The following is a 15,858-nucleotide window of genomic DNA, read 5'->3' as shown; positions in this document are numbered from 1 at the left end:
AGGAGGGGACTGTGCCCTGAGAGACATACTGTTTTGTTTTAATATGTAATAGTTTTTTAAAAGATAAAATGTGCCCCCTTTTCTTGCTGCCCTTGTGTCTGCGTGTGGGCAAGAGATTTAATTACTATGAATAAAACTGAATGGTGGTCTAGGACTCTTAAAATCAAAGTGGGAACCATGGCTGAATTTCATTAGCAAACATAAATACAAAGAGGCACATCTTGTTTGTACCAATGCCATGTGACTTTTCCCCTCTTGATAATTTCATTCTGACTCTGATATTTCAGAGCATCTAAATTGAACCATATGATGTATAGCACCGTAACATGCAAAGCTCTTCATTAAACATTTTCCTCTTTGTGTATACTTCCCAATGTTATAAATACCCTGTGAAAATCATGGAGGGCAGTTCGTCAGACAGCAGAGCCTTGATTTAAGAACAGTGGAGGGAGCCCTGCCCTTTAAATAAGAGGTCTTCTCTGGCTGGAAGAATGGGAAAAAGACATAGCCTTAACTCTCATTCTATTCCAAGTAACTGGGAGCCTATAAATCTTGAGGAACTTGTCATTTTATGCATGGTTTTCTCTAAGTCTATGTCATATTCTGATTACTAAGTTATTTCAGCGTTCTGAATATGAACATCTCTAAATTAAAATGTAGCTATCAAAAATTGTAATTTCTAACGTCCAAGTCATGCTAATTGATTTACATATGCGATGTGTCAATTTTTGTTGTTGTGCAGCAAAATAATTAAGTGGCTGATACAAACAACATCGTATTTCAGAGAAAAGGTTTTATCCTCAATGGTATTTTTAGTCATTTTATAGGGGACTAAAAGTAAATCATTTCTACATATAAATTATTCTATGATACTGTATGCATCTAAATAAACACACCTATGGCTAATAATAATTTAATGCCAATAATAAGTTCTTCTTCAGCTATTTTATAGTGCAAACAATCAAAAAAACAGATGTCTTAAGTTATTCCAAGTTGCAAACACACATAAGTATATGTGTAAACAGTGTCACACTGGCAGGAGTTAGTAACCAAAATCTCCACTTGGCGGGGGGGGGTGGGCTCAGGTCTAACAACACTTAATTCTCATTTCTCTTGACGGACTCATAGCCTCCAGAAGGCAGGGAACTTGCTATTTTATTTATCTCTGTATATCGAGGGCATAACCCGATGCACGGCCAATAAGTAGGTGCTTAATAAATAATCATCTATTGAATGAATATATTTGACTAGCAAACAGCTTAGCTTCCTCTGGACAACAATGAGAAATGCTGACATGTGTTTGCCATCAGAGCAGGGCCGGGATATGCTCGGCTCCTAAAAATTAGGCTCAGACCACACACTTACCATTTCACAAGATAACCATCAGTAGTGGTTGTTAAGATAAATAAATTAGTGACCTTAATAGTTCAACCGTAAACAACGCTGCAAAGCAAATGGTTATTCTGATATTAGTTCTCAGTTCCCCTGGGGAGTGTTTCTGGGCTTCTCATTATTGTTATCTGCCAGGAGTAAAAACTTTTGCACTGGTGAAGCCAAGTGCCTCGTTTGCCAGAAAAAGAGGATCCAAGTCATCTGGAGCAATGCTGTCAAATTGTTTGGTTGTGTCTAAACATTTTACGTCCAAATATTCTGTTACTGAAAATCACAATTAATAGCAAATTTATGGTAGATCGTTTAACATACTTTTTTTTTTTACAATCTTGGTTTATGTGGCAATGTTACTTAACTGCATTTTCAAAGTCTTCAACAATGATGCAAGATAAAAAGAAAAAGAAAATACTGCCTCAACGGCCCTTGCCAAATCAAAAAATGTAACACAAGGGATAAGAACAAGGATAGCAATAGCTGTTTACCGATGATCACGATACCAATTTAGAATGGTAAATAAATTATAATTAAGGTTCTTAAGAAATTTTTGAAGGCAATGAGCAATATAATTATGAGAGAATAATCAGGGCACTGTTGTTAATAATATCAACCGCATGTGGTAGCTGCCCGTGAAGGCATATTTCTGTATGCAGTCATATGCTACCCCTGAGCTATATCTTCTGCATATTTCTGTATGAACCTACTATCACTCATTTATTTATTCAGCAACACAGAGTGCGAGTTGCAGTGGATATGACAGTGATCACAGATGTGGTTCCTCCCCTTCACGTTGAACAGTCTAATGGAGGAGACATATTGAATGAGAAATGGCAGAAGTGAAGAGAGTTACAGAATGAGAAGAGGGTGTAGGGGGACCACATGAGGAGGCAGTACATGTGGGTGGTGCTGATCAAGGAGACTTCCCGAAGGCAAAGATACTCAGCTGAGAACTGAGCTGGGGGTGGGGGGAGGGGAATGGGTAGCAGGTCAGAGAAGTGTTCTAGGTGAGACCCAGAGGAGACAGGGCTTGACTTATCTTATTCCCAAATGCCAGTCTATAAGCTAGGCTGGCCACAATAAATATTAAACCCACACTATTTACCACTGAAGGGTTTATCAAAATTCAGGTAAGAAATGCTCATGTTACATAAGCATTCAAGCAATTCTTTTGAATCACTGCTTTAGGGCCTGATATAAACTCTTCATATTAAACTGGAAGAATCTGAGGACTTGCAGTTCTGGTCTGGCATGCAATAAAAAGCCTGGCAGTTGCCATTCTGTCCTGACAATACCTAAAAGCTGAACAAACTGGAAAATCAACAACTCAGATCCAAAAGAGAAGTATGGTCACAGGGCAAACCACTTCTCCTAAAATCAGAAAGACAGACAGGAGAATACAGAGAATCACAACTTACCGAAGCACACACCTGCAAGCAGAAACCCCCATGGGGACCAATGCCAGGGTAGAGAAACGTGAACTGTGATGGACAAATTGCTAGAAGCACGTGTGGACAAATCTGATAGGTAACACTCTAAGGGAACTCAGTCATGGGAGACAGGGAAGAGGGACCACACTTTTGTGAGTTTTACCTCCTGGAGCCCTACCAGGTCCTCACAGTGAATATCACAGAAAAATCTCATGTTTTGGGCAGGGAGGGGGAAAAAACCATTTTGAAATATGGCAGAGCATTCTATTCTTCCCAACAAGATCTACCCTGAAGAGAAACTATTTAACCAGAGTCCTAACTTGCTGGGGTTTTATCAGAGTCTAACTGACCTGGGAAAAGGGACATACCCAACTTAAGCCTACTGTGGCCATCCTGTCCATCTAACAGGGGGGTGGTCGGAGAGGGAAAGATTAAGAAGTACTTGTGAAGTTCACAATCCAGAGGCACGTGCTTGCTAAAAGACTGAGACATAATCATACTAGTAGAGGATGATTCTCTCCCCCTCCTTTTTACCACCACATTAAAAAACGCCTATTTATAACATTCCTTTTACCCACTACATCATGCCTGGCTATTAAGACAAAATGAGAAGGCATACTGAAAGGCAAAACAGAACAAGTATCAGAAGCAGACCCATTTATGACAGGCATGCTGGAATGAAGAGACCAGGGATTTAAAGCAACTATGATTAAGAAGCTAAAGGCTTTAATGGATAAAGTAGATAACATGCAAGAACAGATTGGCAATGTAAGCAAAGAGATGGAAATTCTAAGAAAGAATAAAAAAGAAATGCTAGAGATAGAAAACACTATACTAGGAATGAAGAATGCCATTGACGGGTTTGTTAGTAGAAGGATACAGCTAAAGAAAGAAACTGAGCATGAGGATACCTCATTAGAAACCTCCAAAACTGAAGAGCAAAGACTAAAAAAGACTATAAAAAACAGAGCAGAATATCCAATAACTGTGGGACAGCTACAAACAGTGTAACACGTGTGTGTATTCACAGAACGTGAATACCAGAAGGAGAAGAAAAAGGAATAGAAAAATATCTGAAAACATAAGGACTAAGAACTGCCCAAACTAATGACAGACACAAAACCACAGATCCAGGGAGCTTAGAGAACACCAAGCAGAATAATACCCATCCTCTCCGAAACAAACAAACAAAACCCCCACAAACAAACCCCCCAGAAAACCAAAAACCAATACAAAACCTAGGCATATCATATACAAACTATAGAAAATAAAAAATACTTAAAGATGCCAGAGGAGAAAAAAAACACCTTACCTATAGAGGAGCAAAGGTAAGAACTACATTTGACTTCTCTTCACAGCCATGTAAACAAGAAAAGTAGAGAAAGATATTTAAAGCATTGAGAGAATGAAACTATAAACCTAGAATTCTATACCCTATGATATAATCCTTGAAAAGTAAAGTAGAAATATAGACTTTGTCAGACAACAAAAATTGAGGGTTTTTTTTTTGGTTGTTAGCACTGCCTTTCAGGAAACATTTAAAAAAAATCTTGGGGCACCTCGGTGGCTCAGTCAGTTGAGTGTCCAGTTGTTGATTTTGGCTCAGGTCATGATCTCATGGTCATGGGATGGAGCCCTGCTTAAGATTCTCTCTCTCTCTCTCTCTCTCTCTCTCTGTCCCTCCCTAGCTTGCATTCTCTCTCCTCCATCTCTCCTCCCAAAAAAAATTCTTTAGAGAAAAGGAAAATAGGTCAGAAACTTGGGTCTAATTAAGAAAGGAAGAACACTGGAGAAGGAATAATTGAAGGTAAAATAAAAACTTTTACTTTTATGCTTGATCTAACAGGAAAGTTTGTTCAAAATAAAGCAACAGTATAATTGATTATGTTGTACATATCCACACGCTTATGTATATACTTAAGTATGGATGAAATGAATGACAGCAATGATACAAGAGACAGGAGGGAGGAATTCAGAGGATTTTGTGCTTATTAGGTACTCCACTATCTATCAATGGGTAGTGTTACTGGAAGGTAGATTTTCATTAGCTGTAAATCTATATATTGTGAATTCTAGGTCAACAACTAAAACAAGTTAAAAAAAAAAAGGAATATAACTGATATGCCAAGAAAGGAGAGAAGGTGAAATAATATAAAATGCTCAATTAATATCACAAAGGGCAGAAAAATATTAGAAGTCAAAAATGGGGACAAAGAATGAGGGCAACTCTAGAAAACAGTAACAAATATGGTAAAAAAAAAATTTTTTTAAGTTTGTTTGGGAGACAGAGTGGGCCCAAGTCAGGGAGGCAGCAGCGAGACAGAGGGAGAGAGAGAATCCTAAGACATAAAGCTCGATCTCATGAACTGTGGGATCATGACCTGACCCGAAATCAAGAGTTGACGTTTAACTGACTGAGCCACCTGGGCACCCCACAGATATGGTAGGTATTAATCGAATAATATCAATAATCACTTTGAAGGTCAATGGTCTAAATGCACTGATCAAAAGTCAGAGATTATCAGAATAGATCAAAAAATAAGACCCCAGTATATATTGTCTATAAGAGACCCACTTTAAATATGAAGACACATATTGGGGTGGGCACCTACCTGGGTGGCTCAGTTGGTTGAGCGTCCGACTTCAGCTCAGGTCATGATCTCACAGTTTGTAGGTTCGAGCCCTGCATCAGGCTCTGTGCTGACCGCTTGCTCAGAGCCTGGAGCCTGCTTCAGATTCTGTGTCTCCTTCTCTCTCTGCCCCTCCCCCACTCACACTTTGTCTCACTCTGTTTCTTAAAAATAAATAAATGTAAAAAAATATAAAGACACATATAGATTCAAGGTAAGTGGATGGAGAGAGGTATACCATGCTAACAGTAATCACAAGAAAGTAGGAGTAGCTATGTTAATTTCATACATGACAAACTTTACGGCAAGAAAGTTATAACAATCCTTAACAGATGTACACTTAACAACGGAGTAGGAATATGGGAGGCAAAAACTGACAGAACTGCAAGGACAAACAGATGAATCCACTACTGTAGTTGGAGACTTTAACACCCTTCCATCAGAAATGCACAGATCCAGCACTCGGAAAATCAGTGAGCACAGGGTGGATCTCAATAATACCATCAAACAACTGGACACAATGAACATCTGTAGATTACTCCTTCCAACAAGAGATTACAAATTCTGTTCATGCCTCCGTGGAACATTCACCAACACAGGCCACATTTGGGGCCATAAAACATACCCTAACAAATTTAAAAGAACAGGAATCATGCAATGTCTGCTCTCAGACCACAACGAATTGAGACTAGAAATCGATAATGGATACTTGGAAAATTTCCAAAACACTTGCAAATTAAACAACATATTTCTAAGTAATACATGGGATACAGAAGAAATCTCAAAAGAAGTTAAAAACATTTTGACCTGAACAGAAATGAAAACCCAACTGATCAAAATTTGTGGGATGCAGCAAAACTAGTTTAGAAGGAAATGTATAGATAGCATTGAATGCCTATATTAGAAAATAAGACAGATGCAAAATCATTCATCTAAGCTTCCACATTAGGAAACTACAAAATGAGAGCACATTAAAATTGAAAGTGAGCAGCAGAATAGAAATAATTAAAGTTAGAGCCGAAATCAATGAAATTGAAAACAGGAAATCAATAGAAAAAAAATCCACACACAGCCAGTTCTTTGAAAAGATCAGTACGATCCATAAGCCATGTAATCAGGCTAAGAAAAAAAGAGAGAGGAGTCAAATTTCTAGTATCAGCAATGAAAGAGTAGACATCACTATCCTATGGCTATTAAAAGGGTAATAAAGGAATATTATGGAAAAACTTAAGCTCAGAAATCTGATAACTTAGATGAAATGGACCAATTCCTTGAAAGGCACAATCTGCTAAAACCCATACAAGAAACAGACAATCTGAATAAACCTAGATCTCTTAAGGAAGTTGAATCAATAGTTAATAACCTAAAACACAAAGCAACAGGTCCAGGTGGGCTCATTGGTGATTTCTACCAAACATTTCAGGAAGAGATTAGAACAGTTCATGGCAGTCTCTTTCAGAAGATACAAGCAGAGGGAATTATGTCTTAATTCATTCTATGAGGTCAGCATTACTCTAATACCAAAATGACACAAAGACATTACAGGAAAACTATAGATCAGTATCTCTCATAAACAGAGATGCAAGAATCCCCAACAAAATATTAGTAAATTGAATCTGGCTATGTATACAAAAAATCATATGTCGTGATTAAGTAGAATTTATTCTAGGTGTGTGAGGTTGAGTCAACATTTGGAAATCAATTAACGTAATCTACCACATAAACAGGTGAAAGAAAAGTCACACGATCATATCAGCAGGTGCAGAAAAAGCATTTGACAAAATCCAAAACCCACGCATGATAAAAACTCTCAGTAGACTAGAAATAGGCATGAATGGCAAGAATGTCTCCTCTCACCACTGCTTTTCAACATTGCACTGGCAGTCCTAACTAATTCAATAAGACAAGAAAAGGAGATAAAAGGCACACAAATTGGGAAGGAAGAAATAAAACTGTTTTTGTCTGCAGATGACATGATCATCTATGAATAAAATCTAAAAGAATCAACAAAAACATTCCCCAAACTAATATGTGAATATAGCAGTGATGCAGGATGCAAGGTTAATGTTTATTGATTTTTGAGAAAGAGACAGAGAGACACAGAGTGTGGGTGGGAGAGGGGCAAAGAGACAGGGAGACACAGAATTCGAAGCAGGCCCCAGGCTCTGAGCTGTTAGCACAGAGCCTGATGTGGGGCTTGAACCCATGAGCAGTGAGATCATGACCTGAGTCAAAGTCGGCCGCTTAACTGAGCCACCCAGGTGCCCCAGGATGCAAGGTTAATATACAGAAGTAAACCATTTTCTTATACACCAGCAATAAACAAGTGGAATTTGAAATTAAAAACACACTATCATTTACATTAGCACCACAAAAAGAAACACTTAGGTATAAAGCTAACAAAATATGTACAAGATCTATATGAGGAAAACTACAAACCTCTGATGAAAGTAATCAAACAAGAACTAAACAAATGGAGAGATCATCCATGTTCATGGATAGGTGGACTCAACATTGTCAAGATGTCAGTTCTTTCTAACTTGATCTACAGTTACAAAGCAATTTTAATAAAAAATCCCAGCAAGTTATTTTAGGGATAATCAAAAACTGATTCTAAAGTTTATATGGAGCGGCAAGAGACTCAAAAGAGCCAAGGAGAAAAATAAAATTGCATCACTGACTCCCCAGTTGCAAGGCTTATGAAGTTATAGTAATCAAGACAGTGTGGTATTGGCAAAAGAAGAGACAGATCAGTGGAATGGAATAGAGAGCCCAGAAATAGATACACAGAAATATAGTCAACGGGATCCTAGACAAAGGAGCAAAGGCAATAAAATGCAACAAAGAGAGTCTTTTCAACACTTGGTGTTGGGCTAACTAGACATACACATGCAAAAAATGAATCCACGGGCGCCTGGGTGGCTCAGTTGGTTAAGCGTCTGACTTCGGCTCAGGTCACGATCTCACTGTCGTGGGTTCGAGCCCCGCGTCGGGCTCTGTGCTGACTGCTCAGAGCCTGGAGCCTGTTTCGGATTCTGTGTCTCCCTCTCTCTCTGCCCCTCCCCCGTTCATGCTCTGTCTCTCTCTGTCTCAAAAATAAATAAATGTTAAAAAAAAATTAATCTAGTCACAGATCTGAAACCATTCACAAAAACGAACTGAAAACGGATCACAGACCCAAATGTAAAAATGCAAAACTCTAAAACTCTAACGCAATAACAGGAGAAAATCTAGATAACCTTGGGTTTGGTGATGGTTTTTTAGATAAAACACTAAAGTCATGAACCATGAAAGACAAAATTAGGAAGCTGGGCTTCAGTGAAGTTAAAAAGTTCTTCTCTGCAGGAGAAACTGTCAAGAGAATGAGAAGACAAGCCCTAGACTGGGAGAAAATATTTGTAAAATATTAAGACTGTTATCTAAAATATATGAAGAACTCTTAACGTTCAACAGTAAGAAAACAATCTGATTTAAAAATGGGCCAATGAACTTACGAGGCAGATCACCAAAGAACATATATGGATGGCAAATAAGAATATGAAAAGATGTTCCACATCATATGTGGAAATGTAAATTAAAACGAGGTACCACTACACATTCATTAAAATGGCCATAATCCCAAACCCTGAACACAATACATGCTAGTGAAAATGTAGAGCAACAGGAACCCTCAGTCATTACTGGTAGAAATGCAAAATGGCACAGCCACTTCGGAAGGCAGTTTGGTGATTTCTTTTTCTTCTTTTTTTTTTTTTTAAATTAATGTTTATTTAGTTTTGAGACAGACAGTGGGTGGGGGAGGAGCAGAGAGAGAGGGAGACACAGAATCCAAAGCAGGTTCCAGGTTCCGAACTGTCAGCACAGAGCCTAACGCGGGAGCTTGAACTCACAAACCGTGAGATCATGACCTGAGCCGAAGTCATGATGCTCAACTGACTGAGTCACTCAGGCGCCCCTTGACAATTTCTTACAGAACTAAACACACTCTTACCGTATGATCCAGCAATCGCACCACTTGGTATTTATCGACAGGAGTCGAAAACTTAGGTCTGCACAAAAACCTGCACATGGATATTTATAGCAGCTTTATTCATAATCGCCAAAACTTGGAAGCAACTAAGACATCCTTCAGTGGGTGAATGGATAAATAGGTCGTGGTACTTTCAGACAATGGCTTGTTATTCACTACTAAAAAGAAATCTGATATTAAGCCATGAAAAGGCATGGAGGAAAGTTAAATACATATTACTGAGTGAAATAAGGCAATCGAAAGAGGCTACACATTGTATGACTCCAGGTGTATGACATTTTGGAAAAGGCAAAACTATGGAAACCGGAAAAGATCAGTGGCTGTCAGGTGACAGAGGTGAAGGGGGAATAAGTAAGCAGAACACGGGATTTTGAGGGTAGGGAAAGTATTCTGTATGACGGATAGTACTGCGATAGATAGATGTCATTATACATTTGTCCAAACCCCTAGAATGCTCCACACCAAGAGTGAACCCTAATGTAAACTGTGGACGGTGGGTGATAATGATGTGTCACTGGAGGCTCATGAAATGTCACAGATGCTCCCTTCTAGTGGGGGATGTGGATAATGGGGGAGGCTTATGCATGTGTGGAGCAAGGGGTATGTGGGAAGTATCTGTACATTCCGCTCAATTTTGCTGTGAAACTGAAACTGTTCTAAAAAATCAAGTAGTTTTAAACACTGGAATACTTTCTCTTGACATCTATTTCAAAACTGACCTGCTGTGTACAGACAATGACAGGCATGCTTCCTCCGTGCCTTTCCCTAATTAGGTGTTCTTGAGACACTATGGGCGTGTTCTTTTGCCTTGGACATACCACACACCTATATTTCTATAACAGAGTTGTATTAATGGAATTTGCCACAGACATTTACAGTCTGTCTTATCTTAGCCATTTCAAAAATCTACCTCCTAAATATCACGAATAAGCAAAGTGTGTTCTCCAGTGGGAAAGATTAATTTGAGCACAGCTATCATACTAAATGACTAAATCCTCTAAGGTATGGGACTATACCAACTCAGATATATTATTGATATTGAAGTAACAGTGCTCATTTTAGCACCTGTTATTTTTAATTTTTTTTTTTTTAACGTTTATTTATTACCGAGAGACAGAGAGACACAGAGCATGAGCAGGGGAGGGGCTGAGAGATGGAGAGACACAGAATCCGAAGCAGGCTCCAGGCTCCGAGCTGTCAGCACAAAGCCCGACGCGGGGCTCGAGCTCACGAACCGTGAGATCATGACTTGAGCCGAAGTCAGACGCTTAACTGACTGAGCCACCCAGGCGCCCCTAGCACCTGTTATTCTAATCAAACCTGAGTAAGGCAGGCTATTTGGGTCACAGTAAATTGGATACTGCATTGTTCTAGATCACCCGTATCATGCTATTGTCCAAATCTGCTGCTTACTGGTTATACAGTCTCTCAAAAAACAGTGAGCTTTAGGTTTAGCACATTAAAAAGAATGAATAAGTCACAGGAATAAAAGGTACAGCATAGACAACATAGTCAATGGTATTGTAATAGTGTTGCATGGTGACAGATAGTAGCCACACTTGGGAGAACATAATGTTGTTGCTGAACCCCTATGCCATATACCCGAGACTAATGTAGCACTGTGTGTCAACTATACTTGAATAAAAAAAAGTTCTTAATTTCATGCTGAACAGAAGTTGTTACTATTAAAGAATTTAAGAAAATATTTTCTTTTATTAGTCACCAGCCAAATTTGAAAAGCAGATCTTTAGGCCTATGAAAAATTCAGCACCAATTCTGGACTAGAGAATTAGAAATCAGTTGACATTCTTGTGCCAGACTAGCTGGCAAAAGTTGAGATCAGAGTCATCCTTATGGAAGAATGTGGCAGTTATATTTCAAGAACTCGTACCATGATTTCTGGAGGAAGGGCTGAATGAATTCTACCTTTATGTATTCTATTCATCTAACACTCAAATGAAATGTAAGCGAGGCGATCTATAAAGTATGGCTTCAGGATGTATAATTTCTACAGTGAAATTAATTCAGTGAATCACTTCAAGTAGGCTTTAGGAGAAAGAAAGAAAAAAGCTATTTTGCACATGAACCTTTCTTTGCCTGTCCGGTCCCTGTGGCGGAGATAGCGACTTGACCAGGCAGGTCCCATCACTCTCGGGGTCCACTGGCCCCCTGTGCATGTAGCCAGACTCTCGTTTCCCACAGCCATGGGAGGTGAGAGGAGGTAATACACTGCACGAGTAGCTACCAGGAGAAAAGATGGGAGGAAAAAAAAAAAGCTAAAGAAATATAGTATTTCAATCAAAGTCTGAAATTTGTAGAAGTGGTTTTGGTCTCCATATAGTAAAAATATTTATCCAAGAAACTCCTACTCGGGTGTGAACATCCTACTTCTAGTGGGATTTTGTTTGGCAAAGGGCTGTGAAAGAGTGGAAGCTAATACAGAACATGTCTATAAACAAATTTATTTAGTTAGTACAGATTGACACATTCACTAGAGGATTTCAGCAATTACATGTGTAAAACTATTTCCTACAGTGGTTTCCTTTTGTGATTTCGCTAATTTATTCAATCTAGGCCATTTTCATGCATTGACTGTAATAAGCCATTTAGCCACCCAGGCTGAAATGAACATATGGACACTCTGCCTTCTTTCTACTTCTTCACATAAATATAATTATATGGTGATGTTAGAGAGTCAAACTCTAACGAAGGAAAGTCAAGTAAGCTTGTTAATACCTTAAAACATGATGTTGTAATCTAACTTTGCAGAAGAGTGATTTTTGAGTTTTGGCTATGGTATCTACATGAAAGTATTCAATAAAATGTAAACCCCTGTATAAGTGTCACGTGTTTGTATTTGTATTCACTATGTATTAAAAATTTTTTTGGGGGGCGCCTGGGTGGCTCAGTCGGTTGGGCGTCCGACTTCAGCTCAGGTCATGATCTCACACTCCATGGGTTCGAGCCCCGCATCGGGCTCTGTGCTGACAGCTCAGAGCCTAAAGCCTGCGTCAGATTCTGCGTCTCCCCCTCTCTCTGCCCCTCCTCTGCTCATGCTCTGTTTCAAAAATAAATAAAAACATTAAAAAAATTAAAAAAAAATTTTTTTTTTTACATTTATTTATTTTGGAGAGACAGAGTGAGACAGAGCACAAGCAGGGAAGGGGCAGAGAGAGAAGGAGACGAATCTGAAGCAGGCTCCAGGCTCCGAGCAAGTGTTCAGCACAGAGCCCAACACGGGGCTCAAACCCATGAACTGCGAGATCATGACCTGAGCCGAAGTCGGTCACCTAACCGACTGAGCCACCCAGGTGCCCCAATATGTATTCTTAATTCAGGTATAATTATAACAACATACAATCAAATATATGCTTATAGAAATTTAACTTTAACAACTGTATGTTCATCGAAATGCATATTTTCAACTGGGGAAGCACTCTGATTATAATTATGTAGTCATACATATTTCCATATAAATGTTGGTATAATTCATTATATTAATTAAGTAATAACTTTCAAACTCTGTTTTAGCCATTATCAGGGTGTATATGCCTTACCTTTATATGCTTAATGAATATTTGGTAAATGAGTAAAGCCTATTCAAGTTTGGTTAGTCCTCACAGAAGAAAAGCAATAGAGATGAATACATATTTGCAAAAATATTTGCAAAATAATTGATTTCACAAATTGAGAATTTTTTTTTCTCAAACATGTATTAGTTTCAAATATGTTTGTAACTAGTAAAATAAAATGCAGAGTGGCTTTTCTTAAATAAAGGATTCTACAAGTGCTATCATGGGGAAGGACTAAGTATCCCTAAACTATATTTATATGAAGTAGAGTCTTCAAAATAGTTGGGAATCATTGGCTTTGTTCCAGAGCATGGGTGGGGTATCCAGGTAGGGTACAGCAGGGAATGGCAGTGTCTTGGCATTCAAGGCAGAGGAAACTTGGGAGAGTTGGTCCATGGAGCAGGCTGAGTGACCAGCTATGGAAATCTCTAATACGGAGTCTTAGATCGCTGGGCCTCCTGAGAGCTCTCTGGGCTGGGCGCAGAAAGGTAAGATGGGCGGATATCCAAGAGCATCCTCGACTATAAATGAATAGGTGGGGGAAGGAATTCTATCACTTCATTGTTCTAGAGTTAGGTTGTAATTATATTTTTAAGAAATGTTAAAAATCCTTATTAATAACAGAGAGGTAAGGACAGTACATTTTTTTTACCCGTTGGAGTGCCATGTTGAACTTCTTTCGTTCCTTCCTTTCTTTGGTCATTTGTTTCAACACCATAAAATCAGCAAGGCCATTTCTATGGGTTTTACATTGGGGCTAATTTTACTTACAATTACCATCTTGATATAACGGCAATTCGATGGTGTTATTGGCTCAGCTGTGTCCTCCAAAAAGATAAGTTAAAGTCCTAACTTCTGTAATCAGTGACTGTGATCTTACTTGGAAGTAGGGTTTTTGCAGATATCTCAGGTTAAGATGAGGTCATTAAGATAGACCCTAACCCAATGTGACTGGTGCTCTTTCAAGACGAAGAGATACAGACGCACAGGGAGAACACCACGTGAAGACAGAAGCAAGAGACTGGAGTGATGTACCTACAAACCAGAGAACACCAAGGATTCCTGGTCGTCACCGAAAGTTCAGAGCCCTCAGAGGGAACCAGCCTTGCTGGCTCCTTAACTGCAGACTTCCAGCCTCTAGTACTGTTAGATAACAAGTTTCTGCTGTTCGAGGCCGCCCAATTTGTGAGACGTTGGCGCAGCAATCTTGGAAACTAGTACAGTTGGTAACCCACCTCCTCTCGCTGTTTTCCTCCAAAGATGTGTGTGGTGTGGAAGAGGTCAGGTTCTCCCCAGAGAGTCTGGAAACTAAGGCCCCAAGTTCTCAAAGGCCTAAAGCGGTGTGGGAAGTAGAAACAGCTGCCTTTGCGATCACTAATTTTCTGGGCTGAGAGGGTCCCATGAGATCAGTTCTCCTTCTACCAAGCCAGCAAATTTATCCTTCTGGGTTTTACAGCGGGCACAGGGGTACCGCAGTCACTTGAAACAAAGACTGGCCCCAAAATATACTTTTAGGCAAGGCTTTTTCCCAAACGATAAATCTGGGGTGAGAAACTTCAGGTGATATCCTAAAGACTGGCATTTTCACCTCAAATGCTGTGTGGAGGTATAAAAAAAAAACCAAGGGGCGCCTGGGTGGCTTGGTCAGTTAAGGGTCCGACTTCAGCTCAGGTTCATGATCTCACGGTCCGTGAGTTCGAGCCCCGCGTCGGGCTCTGGGCTGACCGCTCAGAGCCTGGAGCCTGTTTCAGATTCTGTGTCTCCCTCTCTCTCTGCCCCTCCCCTGTTCATGCTCTGTCTCTCTCTGTCTCAAAAATAAAGAAACGTTAAAAAAAAATTTAAAAAAAAATCAAGTATCAGTCTCGGAAGGAAGAAGTCGAGCTATTTTAAAAGCCAAGTTGCTGATAATGGCCATCATGCCACTCTCCTTTGCTTTAAGGCTAACCTAAGTAACTAAGATCAAGTTACTTTATTTTTGGCCTAGCAAACTTTAGGATCAGTAATTCCCATCTTTATAATGTATAAGGGAATATTAAAATTATAGTATGGTGAAAAAATCTGTGTATGGCAAAATACTAAAAAAAACCTTCAGAACACTCATGGATGGGGGAGTTGTACTTCTGGTAGCCACTGACCGAGAAAATACGTAATGGCCAAAGTCTTCGATGATGTGTTGAAACGAATTTCATTAATCACAACAGTATCTGCATATAGTTGAAAACATACCAAGATACATCAGGTATCCTCTCTATAGACCATGCTTAACATGTCTTTGGGTCTGGGGATGTCCCAGTGAACTATAAGGCTCTTGGGGAACTCAGGTTCACAGGTCTGAAAATGGCCCCCTGGCTTATTGGTTTGTTCATTCATTTGCAAGTATTTATTGAATGCTTATGATGTGCCGTGCCCTGCTCTAAGTGCTGGGGAGGCATCATGAATACACTAAATCTGACGTTCTAGTGGGGTGGGACAGTCAATAAATAAATAAATAAATAAATAAATAAATAAATACACAATAGGGCAGTGGTGAGAAATGGTATAAAAACTAATAAGGCAGGGTGAGGGGACAGAGAGAGATGGGTGGGAGTGCTGCCTCCTTGATAAGGTGACATTCAGAGACCTGAATAAAGTTGAGGGAGATAGCCAAGCAGAGACCAAATTGTGGCCAGCCTATGAATTGTAACAGTGGGGTATGGAGACATAACTGAAATCACACTTGAAGGAAAACCTTGGTAAGACAATCGTAATACTGAAAACATCCTATCTTCCTTCCAACATTTTCTTGTGTATATCCTGCGCGAAAGGTACAC

General features: G+C 39.4%; 1 protein-coding gene and 1 non-coding gene across 5 annotated transcripts in view; one reads left to right on the top strand and one right to left on the bottom strand.

Moving 5' to 3' along the window:
• Positions 1-15,858, bottom strand: part of SUPT3H (SPT3 homolog, SAGA and STAGA complex component) — a 530,133-nt gene that overhangs the window by 15,788 nt on the left and 498,487 nt on the right. The window lies entirely within an intron of this gene.
• On the top strand, positions 8,359-8,442 carry TRNAR-UCG (transfer RNA arginine (anticodon UCG)). Its single transcript has one exon. It is a non-coding gene; the product is annotated as a tRNA-Arg (tRNA).

The sequence above is a fragment of the Acinonyx jubatus genome, chromosome B2 (genome assembly GCF_027475565.1).
Source record: "Acinonyx jubatus isolate Ajub_Pintada_27869175 chromosome B2, VMU_Ajub_asm_v1.0, whole genome shotgun sequence".
Classification (NCBI taxonomy): domain Eukaryota; kingdom Metazoa; phylum Chordata; class Mammalia; order Carnivora; family Felidae; genus Acinonyx; species Acinonyx jubatus.
Note: the sequence above shows the minus strand (reverse complement) of the source record. Positions and strands in the feature narration are given on the sequence as shown.